Below are 18631 nucleotides of genomic sequence, written 5' to 3' on the forward strand. Positions count from 1 at the left end.
TTATACAGTTAGTCCCTAAGCATATTTCTCATGTGTGACCACTAAATCAAAGCTTCATTAGAAAAACAGCTGAGTAAACCCCAGCAGTTGATATACTGACATGCAACTAATTTAAGCTTGCCAAGACACCTGCCTTTGATTATACTCCTTTCAGAGTATTACACTATACTAAATAGGAGGAAAAGCAGAGGTACCAGCTTTTTCCACCGACTGTTTCTAGACACATTTATTCAGTGAAAAGGAGTAATGATAATAAAGATGCACTGGCCTGGGAGAGCCACGTTGCTTTGACAGAGTTTCAAACTATTGAAAAGTAGACAGGAAGTTAGACTGAAGTAGCCAAGAGGATTAGATGCCTCAGCGGTGAGCAGCTACACCGGTGGCATGTTCCTGGCTTATTCCCTGCTCAGCTTTCTAGCTCTATTACATATTCAGTGCCGGGTAATTTTCATGTCCATTTTAAATTATGAGGAGCAAGATGGGAAATTATGTTTCAACCCTGAGCAGAATGCCAAGAAAGAAATTTTAATGGGCAAAGAACACTGTTGTGATAATTTAGCTCTTATTCAAATTCCAACTCCTTGCTCCAAAAGTAAATTACAGCTCATGTTCATTCTCCAGAGCTCATTTACAATTTTATTGTATCAACGGTTGGCTTTAATATGGCAAAAAATAGAAAAAAAATTAACAAAGTTGAACTAATACACTAGACAGAAAGTACCACCAAAGTGACCAAAATGAAAGAGACAAAAATGTCAACACAATTCAGCTTTCAATGCATCTGTGATTTATGTTATTTTATATCTCTACATAGTCACCTTCAAAAAAATATATATATATTTTTTTGCTGCTGTTTTTCATGCTATTGAAGATTTTCAAAGGAGCTTGCAAAGAAAAGCGTCTGGACTTCTTTAAGTTACTTGAAGACGTTTCACCTCTCATCCGAGAAGCTTCTTCAGTTCTAAGGTCAAATGGTGGAGAGTCCCAGATATAAACCTAGTGGGAGTATCCCCCCACAGAGGGACAAAAGGACCCCCTGATGATCCTCTAATCGCCTGAGCCAAGGTGTGGAACTGGGTGTGGGTCCCAATCAGCCAGAGTTTCGGGTGAGTTCATTGTGAAACCTGGCCCCACCTTATCATGCGAATTCCTGAGGTCAGATGGCCCAGGATGTGAGTGGGCATTAAGGCGTCTGGGAAGGGATCTCAAAACTGGATTATAGATGGCAGACAGTTGGTGTTATAAACCACCGCCTCTGTTCAAAGATGGTTGCTCACAGTGGACATAGATGGCTTCTTTCACTCCTCTTTCAAACCATCTGTCCTCTCTGTCCAAAATGTGAACATTGGCATCCTCGAAAGAGTGTCCTTTATCCTTAAGATGCAGATGGACAGCTGAGTCTTGTCCTGTGGAGGTGGCTCTTCTGTGTTGTGCCATGCGCTTGTGAAGTGGCTGTTTGGTCTCTCCAATGTAGAGGTCTGGGCATTCCTCGCTGCACTGTACGGCATACACCACATTGTTAAGTCTGTGTTTTGGCGTTTTGTCTTTCGGGTGAACCAGTTTTTGTCTGAGCGTGTTGCTAGGTCTGAAATGCACCGGGATGTCATGCTTGGAGAAAACCCTCCTGAGTTTCTCTGATACACCGGCTACATAGGGGATGACAATGGTGTTGCGTCTGTCCTTCTTATCCTCCCTCGCTGGTGTCTGATCTTCTTTTCTGTGCTTCTTTGCTGACTTTAAGAACGCCCATTTAGGATAGCTGCACGTTTTGAGTGCTTCCTTTACATGTGTGTGTTCCTTCTTTTTCCCTTCAGGCTTAGAGGGAACATGTTCTGCCCGGTGGTGTAGGGTCCTAATTACTCCAAGTTTGTGTTCCAGAGGGTGATGGGAGTCAAACAGGAGGTACTGGTCCGTGTGTGTGGGCTTCCGGTAAACTTCGATGTTGAGGTTGCCATTCTCTTCAATGTGCACAGCGCAGTCCAGGAAAGGCAAACAGTCGTCCTTTGTGTTTTCCCTGGTGAACTTGATGTTTTTATCCACAGCGTTGATGTGCGCAGTGAAAGATTCCACTTCTTGTGTCTTGATTTTGACCCAGGTGTCGTCTACATATCTGTACCAGTGGCTGGGTACTCTTCCTTTGAAAGAGCCAAGAGCCTTCCTTTCCACTTCCTCCATGTAAAGGTTGGCTACAATAGGTGACACGGGGGAGCCCATGGCACAGCCATGTTTTTGTCTGTTATAGCCTTTGTTGTATTTGAAATATGTAGTGGTGAGGCAGAGGTCTAACAGTGTGCAAATCTGATCGGGTGTGAAGTTGGTCCTGTCCTCCAAGGAGCTGTCTTCTTGTAGTCGTTTTCTGACAGTCTCCACTGCCTCCGTGGTGGGTATGCACGTGAAGAGAGAGACTACATCAAAGGACACCATGGTTTCATCTGGATCCAGGGTAAGTTTCTGGACCTTGTCAGTGAAGTCGGTGGAGTTCTTGATGTGGTGTGGGGTGTTCCCCACAAGAGGAGCAAGGATGGTAGCAAGGTGTTTTGCAATGTTATAAGTGGCTGAGTTTATGCTACTGACTATGGGTCTGAGTGGGACAGCTTCCTTGTGGATTTTAGGAAGTCCGTAAATGCAGGGTATGGCATCCCCTGGGTAAAGGCGGTGATAAGTAAGGCGGTCAATGATTTTGTCCTTTTCCAAGTCTTGAAGGCAAGCTATAACTTTCTTTTTGTAGCTGCTTGTGGGGTCTCGCTTTAAGGCTTCGTAGGTATTGTTGTCACTGAGGAGAGTAGTGATCTTTGTATGATAATCTGTAGTGTTTAGGACCACGGTGCATCTTCCCTTATCAGCTGGTAAAACAGTGATGTTGTGGTCTTTGCTCAGGGAAGCGACGGCCTTCTTTTCCTGTATTGTGAGGTTGGACAGAGGGACTTTGGCACTGGAGAGGGTGGCTGAGACTTTCATCCTGATTTGCTCTGCTTCTGTCTGTGATAATTTATTAATCCGCATGGCAGATTCTGTGGCTGTGATGAGGTCCACTATGGGCAACTGTTGTGGAGAAATGGCAAAATTGAGTCCTTTGGCTAATACTCTCTTTTCAGGTTCAGTGAGATTCCTGTCTGAAAAGTTCTTAACCCATTTCTCCTGACTGCCTTCAGGTGTGTTTTCTTCTATGGGTTGTGTAGGTTCAGAATGAGGAGTGTGTGTTTTTGAAAGCAAGGTGTGAAATTTCCTGCGTTGTCTTTCTTTTCCTTTAGAGTGTTGGGCCCGCTGAGCCTTGTCCACAAACTTGTAAACCTCTTCTAAGATTGGAGAGGGTAGAAGGGTTTCCAGTTCCTGCAGAGTCTGGCTGATCTTGATCTGGAGGGCATCTATAGTGAAATGGACCTGTCTTATCCTTTCACTTAAAAGGTGATTTTGTGCTCTCTGTAGAATCAAGTCTGCTCTGTATCCCCTGACAGTGGATCCAAGGCGCAGGCTCTTAGGAACAACTCTGGTTTGTCTACATCTTAGGTTGAAACGGTGATGGTTCCTATAATCCGCTAGTTTTCTTGATTCCCTTTCATACTCCCACACCAGTTGAAGGGTGTTCCTCCCAAAATGTACGACAATATGTCTGTGAAGGTTCTCAGTCATCCAGGTCATTGTAGTCAAAGGAGCTTGCAAAGAAAAGCGTCTGGACTTCTTTAAGTTACTTGAAGACTTATATCTGGGACTCTCCACCATTTGACCTTAGAACTGAAGAAGCTTCTCGGATGAGAGGTGAAACGTCTTCAAGTAACTTAAAGAAGTCCAGACGCTTTTCTTTGCAAGCTCCTTTGACTGCGATGACCTGGATGACTGAGAACCTTCACAGACATATTGAAGATTTTAGCTCACTGAATTGATAGACCCACCACTTCACTCAGCCTGTGATAAAAATGAGTGGTTTGTTTTGGGGCTATTTGCTATACTTGTTCAATATATCAACCATCTCCTCCCTTTTGGCATTTTATTGCCTTTATCACTGGATTTTGCATATGTGAGACAACACCTCACATACTTTTTTAGCACCAAATGATGCAGAGAGGAAATTACCATTGTAGGCTGGATGTGAAAGGATGTGAACTATTGTAAAAGTAAAAATAGTTGAAATACAACAGCACAAGTGTGCACATAGAAATATTGCTTTGACCACAGATAATATGAGAGACAAAAACTCTATGAAAGAATTATGCACCAACAAAAGTAAAGTCAGATTGATTTCTAATTGAAATGAAAGTTGTTGTTTCTTTTCATTTTCATCTTAATAATAATTTAAAAATAACTGTGCAAATATGTGTCCTGAGGCACTTCAAAAACCTTTGCTTCTAGAAAGGCATTGCTTTGACTTAAAGAGGAATTCACTGAAATGTATATGCTACTGCTAAATAGCTAGCAACAGTAGCTAGCCAAGACAAGCTACCTTATGTGATCCTGATCAAACTGTCAATAAGGATATTAATATAATAGAATAAAATCAGAATTATAAATTCACTAATTTGTGTGTATCAACATTTTGAGATATGTGCACATAAATATTTGTTCTCACTTTAATTTACTTCTCATTTGTAGAGTGCAAATGATTAGCAAAACAACTATGGTGGCATTTTAAAAAAAAATAGGGATTCATCACATCACAACCAGGAAGTAATTCCAAAAACATAAAAATTCTAATTCATGTTACTTAATACGTACAAAGTTAAAGTGAAAAAACTATACAACTCAAATAGCAGACAGCAGTAGGATGGTCAAAGAGGTTGGAATTATGGCTGTTCTTTCCAATCCAGTAACTCCGCAAGTGGCAGTCATTATGTATCTGCTAATTGACTTTAAGAAACAAACTTTAACTGCTCCGTACACTGACTTTGTCTGACATCACGCATTTGCCTCCTACTGATTCTGATGATCATCTTGGAAATTAGTAAAGGCTAAAAAAGTGGAAGAGCTTATCTGTTGCCAAGGCCATATCTGTCATGGTCCTGGGTCGTGTGACCCAGTGTTTGAATTTTTTATATATCTTTTTTATATATCTTTGGTATTCATTTGTGCCCTAGTTTAGTTCATCTAGTTAATTTCTAGGTTGCTGTTTAGTCCTTTGTTTCTTAGTTGTTTATGTCATCTCCTCCTGTACTCAGTCTCCCTGGTTCGTGCGTCTACCTGTCATGTGTCATATCTGTGTGGTTATGTTAAGTTCATGTCATGTCTAATCTCCATGTTTCCTGTTTTACTTTGAAAGTCTGTGTCCAATGTCAGTGTATTTAGTTTCACTTCTCCTGTCCTGTCTTTAGGTTCATGTGTGTCAGCTGTGCTCCCATGTGTGGCCACTTCCCTTGATCATCCCTTGTGTGTATTTAGTCTCTGTGTTTCATTCGGTCTGTGTTGCGTCGTATGTGTTCCACGCCCTATGTCATGTCAGGTTCCAAGTCTCTGTGCAGGTCATGACTCATGTTGCTTATTCTTATATTTTGTAGTTATTTCATGTTCTGGCACAGTCTTGTTTATAGTCTCACTGTTCTTAGTTTCTTCCCAGTTTAGGTTCCTGTTTAGTTGTTGCCCCTGTTCAGCTCTTGTTTAGTTTAGTTCATGTACTTCAGCCTCAAATAAAGGCTCGCCTTTTGTTTAAAGTGAATTTTGTCTGCTCATCTGTGTCCGCACCTGGGTCCTCCAAACACTCTCCACACGGTCAGCCACTGCGGACCGTGACACATATCTATGATATTGCTGATAAACAAACATCAGATTGCCTCTTGTCTTTCTGGTGCAATTACTTAGTTTTGGATGAATCTACTAGTTTCTCTGAAGACTTTTAAAAACATACATTCCTTCTTGGAGTATTTATTAATGTCACCTGTCTTTATCCTGCATGTAAATGACCAAATACATTCTAAAACTTATGTTAATATGTTCTCTGATGGGAGTCTATTTCTGACCCTTGCCCTTGCAGACATACTTGGACCCTTTTCTGCACCATTGACCGTTGACTATATGCAAGAACAAGAAGTTATCAAAAAAACAAATTGCCCTGAGATAATCCACACTTATACGGAGATAACATGCAAACTCCACCCCATCTAATGCTCTTTTCTTATTTTAGCCATATTGTATGTTTAAGGTTCTGGGTTGGATTATTATATGAAACATTGGTAAGGTTTCAAATTGCTCAGGCTTCAGACTGCTTTGAATTCCCCCTTTTTAATGTTTCCTTTCTACTGAAGCTGATTTACCTGTATGGTCATCTGTTCCCAGAGCTGTTTAATCTTTAATCATTTCTTCTTAGCTTCCAGAGTGAGTTTGCTCATTTCGGTTTAGCTTTAACTGTTTGAAAATGTTTGATTTTAGTATCGTCAGTGTTAGTTTTAGTCTTTTTCATTATTAGGATATAATTTTTTTGAGTTGGGGGGGGGGGGGGGGGGGGGATACAAACACAGCCTTAGGAGGGTTTTTTTCCCCTGCAAATCACATACTAGAATAAAGATACAAACGAGCACAAAAACCCCCCAAACAGACAACATGCTTTTAAATTTAGTGGTCCTCATCTTAATGCTCTGACATTCAGAAAAAAACATCCACAGCATGCACAAAAAATGCAACAAAATGTTTCATTTTGTTTTAAGACACTTGAGGCTGTATGGGGCTAGGAGTTACATCATGTTGATGTGCTGTTGCAGAGTCCTAGAGGGCGACATCAGAGAAAGTAACCCGACAAAGCAAATGAAAAGCAGGACCACCAGCACAAAACAGCAATAAAGGTAATTGAAATGAAGGAACATAACCACTTATAGAGGCTGTTTTTGTTTGTTTTTATTTTGTCCCTTCATTAAGCTCCTGAACTCCAATGTTAAAGATTAGTAGAATATGGAAAGGCATATATGCTGGAACAATAAAGCAATTTGCAACACTCACACTTTGACTCATTTTGGAATCCTTAAAAAAATCCTTCTTTTCATCTTTCATGTTTTCATCTTTCCATGTATGTTTGCTATGATATCTGTGGTTTTATTTATAGTCAGATACCAGATGTAAAGCAAGGAGTGGTGCCATACAGACTATACCTTTGTCAATATGCTGTTACTAAAGATCTTTATGGTATTTTGATGTGAAGCAAGTTTTGAGACAATATTTCCTAAGATGGTGTAAAGTGGAAAGAGATTAGATAAGATTAGATTAAGATATAATAAAGTTGTGAATAAAATATACATGTTGCCATTTTGTGAGAGCTAAGATCCTGTAGAATTTGTTTGTGGTTAAAATGAATCTCAGTCCTCCCTATTCGTCAGTAGCGCAGCTTCTGCAAAACTGCTCTAAGGCGTAAGCTACAAACCTGGATGGTGCATACAAGCATCAAGCGAGGCATGAAAAATCTGGACTGAAGAGGGGAAAATAAGACCATGCTGGCTAATGTTTCCATTACCTCAGCCAATCAAAATGTGAAGAGAAAGAGAAGGACTGTGGTATGAAAGAAGCCGTGTAATCACAGCTAGGCGCCTCAGGAGTGCAGCCTTTATGAAACAAGTCAGTGGATAATAAAAGTAGAGGGAGGATGCTGAAAACAATTTGCGACAGATGAGCTGGTCACCTGTAAGGTAGACTTCGTAGAAGATGACTTTACGCACTGTCATTCAGCACTTTTACACATATCTGTGAAATTAGCATTGGTATATGGAGTCTTTCCTCAAATTTAACGAACCCTTTCTACTTCAATTGCTAATTTCAATATCGTGTCAAGTCAGCCAATTTTACCTGTGTTTTAACTGTTTCCTCAGGTTAAAAATGTAGTGTTGGGTGTTTAACTGATCTGAATGCAGAGAGTCAGAGGATTAGGGCGGGATCCCCTGAGCATCTCACATGAGAGCTAGCTAGGGAGGATTCTTGGTTTGTTTGTCGCGGGGAACACTAAGGTATTCCCAGACCAGCTGAGAGATATAATCTCTCCAGTGTGTCCTAGGTCTGCCCCGGGGCCTCCTATATTTTTTACAATTTAAATTATTATTTTATAATGAAATTCTACAGAGATGACCCTACATAGTGCGTTCTGCCACCTGTTTGTGTGCATTGGCTGTTTTTGGGGCCGGCTGTGACCTGCCATTGGGGTGTTTCTGGCACACACACAAACCGTGTTAGCCAAACTTGAACAGAAAGCTGCATTTGTTAGACTAAAAGTTACACTTTAACAATAAAAACATACAGGTGTGTGTAGTATTTACAAATCAAAATACAGTTTGTCAAGCATGATCAGCTGACAGTGTTTCCTGCCATGTAAAAACATACAATCCAATTGTGTAATAGATGACAGTACTGCAGTAATGATGACTAAAATCTGCCTAATTCACCATCACATCATTAAATTGGAAATGTACTAATATTTCCAGTTTGATGGCATTTGTATTACACATTTCTAGGCTGATTAATCACTGGACAAGCTACACACCGTGAGCCACGTTCAGTCATTTAGGCTTTCATACCGCTCTTTAGCAATTTTTTTAAAATCACAGACATTGTAATCTAGGGTTCAAAATTTATAGATGGATACTACGACATTTAAATAAGGAGCTTGGGACTGAACCAGCAACTTACTAAATAATGATAATTTCCAGCCACTGTCAATCTCCACCTGTGGAACTAGCAGCAAGCATACATCACTGCTATCATTACCTCGCCAGGCACCAAGATCTCATGGAGCCACTATGATAAGGCCTAAATCTTCTCATGATTATCATAAACCCGCCGAGAGAGAGGAGGAGGAGATAGATGGAGAGCTTGCTAAAGTGATTGCCAGTGACCTCCAGACATTCAAGACTGTGGAAGGAATGGATTAAAGCAATACAGCAAGACTCTCAAAACTTCAAAAGAATCATGGAAAGAAGGGCATCTGAAGTGTATGCAGTTTGAACATCAAGGGCTAAAACATAATTTCAGTCAGTGCCTCTATTGTCAAAAGAAAATGTATATGTTGTGCAATAATTTGTATGGCTTTAATATGCACTGCACTGTTCCAGACCTTCCTGCACTTCCATGTGCAAACATGGAACATCAGAGCTGGTGAACAGAGAACCCAGACGTGATATTCTCCAAGTCTGAAAAAGCATGAAAGGATGAGTTGGGTTGGAAGTGGGTTGCAAAGCGACTTGCAGGAACTGGTGGTGGGATGTCTCTTTTAACCAAACTTTTTAGCCAACTCCCTGTCCCTCTGTGCGTGTGTGTGTGTGTGTGTGTGTGTGTGTGTGTGTGTGTGTGTGTGTGTTTAAGGATATATTCAATCTTCAGTGATGCAAAATACTGAAAAGCTGAAAAAAAAATACTGAAAAAAAAAAGTGCTAATTAAACAATAGCTGGATGACATACATCAAAATTATGTTTACAGTCAGCATGAATCAGCCGATAAGATGCTTATATTTTTGGCTTTGGGGTTTTCTTTTACAAAGAGGGCTGAAGTGTTTCCTCAGCTGGTGCTCCAGCTTCTTTCTTGTGTGTGAAAAGTTCCATATGGATGCGTATTGAGCTTAGGGTCATTTAGCTCATGTTTGCTGTGGGGTGTGGGGTTGTACAATTCAAACACCACAGACCTGAATGTAGTGCTTTGTAGTTATTTGCTCAAATTGTTGCTAACACTGTGTGTTGTTAACAGACAGTGTTTGAAGGAAATCTGCCAGTTTGCTAAAGAAAGAAAGATAATTGATTTAACTTTTTGTAGCAATCATTGAACATAAGAAAGGCAAAGAATAAATGATTTAAAAAGCAATGTGAACAGAAAAAAGATCTGAGAAAATATTTTGGTCAGTTGATGGGAACAAGGTCAGGTGTGTGTGTACAGCGCAGCACATTCAATTTCCAGTTCACATTCCCGTCACATTGCTGACGAGGTGAGCAGCATGTAGCCTTGCTGACCTTGGTCCTTCCTTTCTTCTTCTGATAGATGATAGCAATGTTGCTGAGCAACAATGGCTAGCTGTACCTTCCAGCCAGGACATAAAACTGATTTTAGGAATTTAAATGACCATTTTGTTGAACTTTGTATTCATATCCTATACACCATGCTAATGAACAACACATTTTTTTTCTAAACTTGTCAGAATAACTTTTTGTGAATCCCAACTCAGTGAATGCATAAAGCAGATTACATTTACCCTAACTTATTTATAAACTTTCCATTTAATCCAAAGGTTATTTCATCTTTTTTCCAAAGCACCGTCCAGTATTCAGAAACTAACAGTAAATGTTTTTGTAAATTTATAGCATATTGCTTCTATCTCTTTTTAAAATTATGATGATTGTGCATGGCATTTTGTTTACAGTTCCAGCTGAAGGTTTGCATACTATGCATATCTCTTGAGCTAGCACTGTGAAATTGTATCCCCAAGCAAGTGAAAATTAAGGGAGTGTACAGAAAAGGAAAGGGAATGTAATTTCATCAGTCAAGGTTGTCTAAAATATTCCAGATTTATTTCTGTTGTATTCTTACCTCGTGAAATTCACAGTAAAAGCTCAGATAAAGACAAACCTTTCCATAATATTGAGTTGCCCTGTTGTTGAAGCCACTTCAAGCAGCATAGGTTCTTAAAATGAAAAGACAGCAGTTGTTTACGGTCCATGCCTGAATCAAAGTACCAACAGGAGAATCATGACCCTGTCATGGCTCACCTTCACAGAAGAGCACCAGCACTGAGCTGAAAAAAAAAAACTTGGACCAATAACAGGTACATAGATATAACCTCCTCCCTGCATCTTTAAAGATAAGGTTTGAAGTCACTCCTGGACATTATACAGATTTATGGAAGAGAGGGACATTTCCTTTTTGTGGTTAATTTTTACACTACTTGTGTTGGTAGGATTGTATTTTTTTTATCAGTTATGAACCTGTAACTTTGGAGTAGAGAGTGTGCTTCAAATCTAGACGCTGTCAGTAAAAATGATCAAGAAGCCAAAATGTTGTCAGGCAGTGCTTCTTCTTGAAACAAAGAGACAACCTTCACACAACCTCACAGTCAAAACCAGTAGATTTTTCTAAGCGCCTCACACATCTAAGCAGATTATAAAGACTACGCAAAGCCCCATCCTGGTTACAATTACAATGTCGGAAACGCGTTGCAATTGTAGAAAGTGGTACTACCACTGTTTTCAGGATAATCTTGTCTAAAGAAAAAGAAAAAGAAAAAAAAAGATTACGTTTTATATTTGGATTCTACTGAATATCAAGAATAGAAAACCTTTCAGGTCAGAGGTTAAAACTGAAAGTCCTAAGGTCATGCCTTTGGCATTTTAAGACTTAGTTGGGAAGTTGGTCTAATAGGTGGCTCATTGTGTAGTAGTTTACACATTTGCTTGGCAAGCAAAGAGATGCTGGTTGGGTTTTTGCTGAAGACACAAATCCCTTGAGGCCTACATCTGGAAGGGCATCTGATGTAAAACTCTGCCAAGTCAAAACATGTGGGCCTACCTGCTGTGGCAACCATTGTGACAAGGGAGCAGTTTTATAGCTGCAAATTATTATCCAGTTAAAACTTCAACCCACAAGCCCACTACTTAAAGTCATCCATCCATCCATCCATCCATCCATGCAATTCAGGGTCAAGGTGCGTGGCTGTTAAACTATCACAGCCAGAGTAAACCCTGAACAGGTCATGTGTCTGTCACAGAGCTGACCCAAACAGACAGAGAACCATTCACACTCACGCTCATGAGCAATTTACAATCGCTATATTAATCTAACCCCACAAACTGCCCACCCAGAAAAAACCCAGCCAAATGGTGGATTCAAATGCTACAGGACATCTTATTTTAGTGAATACAAAAGTCTTCTTTTTTTTTTTCAGTTTTAATACAGAAATTAATTAAAATTTTTCCAAACAACATTTCTGTTTTCACACAGAAAACAGACCTAATTTTCATGATTTGTATGTGTGTGTATTTTAACCTGATTTTGTATAAACCAGTTAAACTGTTACCTTTCCCTCTTCACAAATACATTTGAGCTGACATTTGGAGTATTTGCAATATGTCGATAAGGCTGTAACATTATCAAAACCCGGATATCTGTATGTGTGTAAAAACATAAACAGTAGTACTTAATGGTCAAACAAAGACTTGTTCTTTCATGAATCTTCTAAAACCTGCACGCTGGACACTTTATTAAAAAAGACAGGAGCTGGATCAAGCCTTTAAATGCTGAATGCTGTCCAACACAATGTGAGATGTAAATGGTAAATGGAGTTGGTTGTATATAGTACTCTTCTACAGCAAGGCTTATTCACCCAATCGCAAGAACTTTTTCTATGCTTAAGTGTTTCTATCTAACCTCCACAGTCCTATACATGAATCAGAGGGTAACTTGGGGTTAGTATCTTGCTGAAGGCATGCCCACTGGAGCATCCAGGAGTCAAACTGCCAACATAATGATGAGAAGATGACCTGCACCACCTCCTGAGCTACAGCCACCCCCTATTTTTAATATGTGATTGAATCAGCCTTACACTATCATAGCAGTACTCTACATAGAGTTAATTTAAAGAAAACACACTCTGAGCCATGAATAAGGCAAAACTTATTAAACACTAATATTACATTTACAGTAGTTGGACCATCATAATAGATGAAATTTCATCTCAGAAATGACCTAGTCACGCTCCCAACATGAACTTTGGCTGAAATCTTTCTCCTTATTTTAAGGATTTATAGCACGATCTGTTCAGAAAGTGCTTACAGTTCTTCCTTGACTACAATTGATTACCTTTATAAAAGAGCTGGCATCTCTTAGTCTGTGGAGAGATTCACTTCTCCCATAAGCTGCTGCCTTCTTATTCAGCAGTAAAACAGGATGTGAAGGGAAATAGTGGCTGATTTGTGAGCCTTGTTACAGTTGGCGGGTAGCAGCTTCTGCCTGCCATGGAGCGCAATTAAAGCTGAAGGGAGAACTGGTCTGTCTAACTGGATTTGCCCATAAATCACAAACTATATCTTGTATAATTGCATATACTACCAATGCAGACTGCATGCTTTCTGCACAGCATTATGAATTGGACAGCTTCAACGGAGATGCTGCAATAACTATTTGTTTTAATAGGATTCTTATGGACTCAACTACTCACACAGTCAATGGATCTTTAAAGTTGCACCAATCAATGTTTTAAATAAAAAACAAGATGGAAATACCCTGTAAGGTTTCTTAAGTCTAAAATAGAGCACAGAGGAGAGGGTGTAAAGTAATTGGATCCATCTCATGGCCTGAAACATCTGTTTAAAATTTTAAAAATGTTTGCCAAAAAAAAAAAAAAATAGTGTATCTAATCAGCCACATGGCAGCATTTTTGCAAATAGACTTGGTCCAGATGACCTGATGAAGTCCAAACCGAGAATCAGAATCAGGAAGAATAGTGATTTAAGTGCCTTTTAATGTGCCATGATGTTGCTGGCAGATGGGCTGGTCTGAGTGTTTCAGAAACTGCTGATATACTGGGATTTTTCCAAACAACCAACTGATGGGTTTACAGAGAATGGTCTAAAAAAACCACCCAGGAAACGGAAGTTCTCAGGCCAAAAATGCCTTGTTGAAGTCAGAGGTCAGAGAAGAATGGTCAGACTGTGTTGAGCTGATAGGAAGGCAACAACCAAGGTATGCAGAAGAGCATCTTTGCATGCCAAGCCATGAAGTGTATGGACTACAGAAGCAGAAGACCACACCAGATGCCAGTCTTGTTAGCTAAGAACAGGAAACTGAGAGTAGATAATCTCATATTGTGGTTAATTAAACCTTTGTGTCACTTTACCATCTAGCTGCCACAGTGCTGACCTTTATCCATTATATCCACAGTATACAAACCTTCTGATATCTGTTTCCAGCAGGATGCCATGTCACGAAGTTCAAATCATCTCAAGCTTGTTTCGTACACATTACACTTTGTTCTCAGATAGCTACAGTCACCACATATCAATCCAATAGACCAAAAGGCCTTTGGGTTGCTGTATATTAGCCAAATGTGCACCAACTCTATGATCCTCTCATGTCAATATGGATCACTGAGAAATATTTCTATCGCCTCTTTGGAATCTGTGCCATGAGGAAGCAAGACAGCCCTGGCAACTGGTAAATGGGATGAACCTGATACTAACAGGCTATACTTTATGAAGCGGCCAGTGAGTGTAGAACTGCAGTTAATTAGAAAACAAATTTGGTCCAAAATCACACGTTGATGGTAAATAGGAGCAATTTTATTACAAACGTTGCCTTTAGGGCAGCCTTATGAGTCATAAGGCCTGCGTGGTCACTTTGTAAACATTAGGTGTAACATCTAATATTGTACTGAACCTCACAGATGATGTGTAACTGAAAATGTAATTTTACAAACATGTTACACAACATTACTTCTTGACATTACAATAATTGCCAACAATTCTTCCAATAGCATTTACGCATTCAGCATGGTGTCACTACAAAATCATGCCCGGTGTAGGCTTATTACCATGTCTGAATATGGCCCTGCCATTTCCTTTGGTCTTAATGCCCTTTTTTTTCAATGACATCAAAGTAATAATTACCTAAGGAGAAGCCAGAGGAAAGGTCATATAAGTATGCAGCTCCGGACACGATTCTCCTAATCACGCTGCTTTTCTGTGGGTTGGCCAAGGCAACTTTGGAGTCGTTTTCCTCTTTTTTACTATTTCAAAAGCTAATTTATTTAATGATACTCATCACCCCATCACCATGGTGATGCCTGGGAACAATAGTTACTCACCAATTTCTATGTTTTTCTGGAAAACAGGCAAACACAAGTTTCTTAATTCAGCCGTAACTCATCAGTATGCTATTTTAATTTCAGTTATTTTTATTTACATTTTTCGTTTTCTAACAACCTTTTCATTTTATTTTTACTTTTTTAATGCCTCTTATTTACATTGCTTTTGTGTCTTTTTTTGTGCTCCTCAGTTTGTGACTTACCGTCTGGCATTTTATGTTACTGTCTTGCTCTGAGACATCGGAAGTTCTTTGTTTGATAAATGAGGCATTCACACCTTTTTACCAAACTTCATTTGAAATGATTAAGAGCTTCTCACAAAAGCAAAATGCAATCCTTTCAATTTAAGGATTCAGCCACTGCATCACCGCTTTTCTCTCTGTTCCAGCTTCCCAGAGGAGTCGCCTGTCAGCTGCTCAGCACTGGCTCTTTTTCAGTATCTGGATGGGGGTGGGGAAGTCATTTGATAGCACAGTAACTGTGTTTTTTTTTTTTAGAGGAATTTTAAAAACCAGTTCAGTTAAAGCTACACTGTAATTCATCCTATGTCGAAAAAGCTATTTTGCACAAAACAAAAAGCTTAAATTCTCTTTCACTTTTATGTGGCATAAGGAAAGAATTCATCGTATAATAAAATCATTTCATAGATATGTGTGCTTGTTTATGTGCGCTTTTACATAAAAGCACATAGGTGAAAAAACATTTCAAGCATTTTAAATTAACACAGGTAAATGTCAGGGGTTTTATTGTTTTGTATAATTTAAATGTGGGAAAACATTAGATTACATAAATGATCAGATTTGGACTCCTTCTTCAAACTGCAGCAAAGTTACAACATGAAGGGAAAAAAAAGGTCTTAAACACAGTGGTGCAGCCTGAACTAAAGACATGCATTTCCTTACTCACATTGGCCAATGTACTCTGAACAAAGTATGCTTTTATAGCAGTATTTTATGAACAGTTACATAAAATATAGCACATCCATGCTTGAACATTGCCTGAAGAAAGTAGATCTGTGCTTAAAGGATAACAAACTTACCACCTGCTTGATAGTTCTCACTCACACCAATAAAGAAAATCTCTAGTCACCTATAATTAAACAAATGAGCTGGAGCCTGAAGCAACAGGTCACCAAATCTATAATCAGTTTAAATTCAGGTTGTTTTTTCTTCTGTCCACCATATACAATTATTTTAGGATCTGGATCCAATACTTTCTATTTCTGAGCAGCATAGGAGATTTGACAGCCTGGTTACTAGTCGGTACAGGTAGCCCATCTGGGCTGTAGATAGAGAAGACTGACAGCTAGGATATGAAATAAATATCTTTTTCATTTTCATTTTTAAAATGTGATACTATACTATGATATTATTTATTTTCTCATTAAGGAAGCTATTTTGTTTTTCAAATGACAAGCAGGTTCTTCCTAGATCTGACTGTTCCAAGTGGTGATTTTGATATAAGCTACAGCTGCACAGAATGAATCAGTTCGCTCAGAGATCTCAGAGGCCTGCTATTGTTATACAAGGCATCAGCATGAGCGTTGAGAAAAATGTCCTGACCTTTTTGAAAACCACTCACTTAACAGGCACCTGTGGCTTCATACAGAAACCTCTTAGTGGAGACTCAATATTTCTTGTTGCGATTAGAGAAAACCTCCTCCAATGAGAGCTCGACTGTGTCTGCATTAAGGTCAGTATTTAAGTGCATTTTATATACTAAAAGAAAACTTCACAAACTAAACTTCATGTGGCTCTGTAAGAAGGTAGCATCACTCACTATATATGGGGAAAATTTATAAGGCTTTCTTATGATCTAAAAAATTTCCGTGACAAACAGCATGATAACCTCAGGGGGAAATGCTACTCTCTTTTAATACAGAGACCAACATGTAGAGGTGTGATCTGCCTTGACAGCCAGGAAAGGAAAATAACCTCAAACTCTCAGGTCTGTGGTTTACTCTCCGTGCTTCACCTGAGTCGTTATGCCCAGAGCAGCTTTCACTTACCTCACCCATCCATTCCCTTCAGTGGCTGAAGTGGTACCTGAAGGGATGAGACGAGTTATTTTGGGTTCATGCTGGCTTCTATTGGAGGAATCTGAGGCTCTCAGTTTGATTTCATGCATTTAATTTGGACAAGCTCAGGCATGTCATTAGCCCCTCTGACACCTAATAAATGATTCCACATCTTATCATTTTATGGATTACACATGATTTTATTGCTTTCCAAGTTTCATAAGCTTGTTGTTTTCGATTAGCAGAAGTGACCAAGCAAAAGACCAAGGCTGAGATCAAATTGTTCGTCCTCAGACAGGAGGAGCAACTGAGGCAAGACCCCAGAGAAAGGTTGCACTTGTGTTCGCAGGTCTGACGTAAATGGACAGCAAAGCTCCATGTCAAAACCTCTGTCCTTTATGGCTCATTAAACCCTGCTGGTCTGTGGCCACCTACAGTCAAACTGGCAGACAGGAGGGGAGGCTTGCAGGTAGAAAGACGAGTAACCAGGCAGGCAAGCATGAGCACAGTGCAGCAGGCTCCTGACAGAGAACATTAACATACCCTTGTTCTTCATGCTGCCTACACACTTGATTAATGAGGACAAGCCCGATGGATGGCTGAGTGAGGTGGTGAGCACAGGCAGAAGGGGATAAGGAGACAAAGAGAGGGGGATAACTGAGAGGCAAAGGTAGAGAGAGTGAGGCAGTAAGAGGAGTTTGGAAATAGCAGACAGAAAATCAATTACAGAGCTTAGACACAGTGATCCTTCTTTCAGAGCTCCTCACTTCAGAAGTTTGAATACTCTAAGCTTTATTGTAGACAAGGTTTCTGTACCTAATACCATCATAGATTCATTCACCCTGATGATTCATGTGAGGAGGAAAAAAGCTTTTCCCCTTTTAATAATGGTGCTTTTAGCCTGAGTGATGGTGAAATGTTCATCCTTTCCATACATGCCGGTCACACTGAAAGAGTATCACTGTCACCACATAATTACATGTCAGATCATTACGTAATTTAATTTTACACAATAACAGTGCATGTGCTGAATTAGCTTAAAAAAGGGCTGAGGGGAACTCGGTCATGTATGCATTGTCACATGCTCTAACCTCAATGTCTGTAAAGTAAGGTGAGCGATTAAGCAAAGATGTAGTTATGCATACTTGATGCTTAGCATTTAGTATTCATTACCATATCTGTTACTGACGTCAAGTCTCATATGGAAATGATGCAGATCAATTTTCAGTCTTTCAAATGAAACTTGTAATAATAATCAAGTTTGTGTAACATGAAACTTAATTCACAAACTTATGTCTACTATATCTGACACCAAAGCCACATCCCATTATACTAAATTATATGTTTATAGTAGATTTGTGTTGTATGAAAGTTAAAATTTTGATGAAAAAAAGTGAAATCTAAAAAAAAGTCTTATTAGAGGCCAAGATCAAGGAATCACAGAGGGAAGCCCCTTTCTACAACTATTGGAGTTGCAGAAAGGGGCGATGAAGAAGGTCCCTAAGAAATACAGCAAGCTGCCCATACCTAAGGCCTTGGAAACTGCCAAGCAAAGACTCGCAGCCTTGGCCAGCCACTTGAAGAGGTTCATACGGGAGTGCAAAATTAAAACCTATGGAAGATGGACAAGAAAAGTTCAAAGCCATCAGGTGCTCAGTTTAGAAAAAAGGGAAAAGAAGAGGAGGAGAAACAAGGAAAAGATAGAGGTAAGCAGATGTGTCATTGGACAATGGCAGGTCATGTATTCTGAAACAATCATAATCAGAATACTTTATGAATCCCTAAGGAAATTATGTGGCTTATAGTTGCTCCAAGGAGAAATTGTACATCGTCCAGTAACCAGGGGCAGACATCCAGTATGAAGAGTTGGACA

The sequence above is a fragment of the Neolamprologus multifasciatus genome, chromosome 11 (genome assembly GCF_963576455.1).
Source record: "Neolamprologus multifasciatus chromosome 11, fNeoMul1.2, whole genome shotgun sequence".
Taxonomy (NCBI): Eukaryota; Metazoa; Chordata; class Actinopteri; order Cichliformes; family Cichlidae; genus Neolamprologus; species Neolamprologus multifasciatus.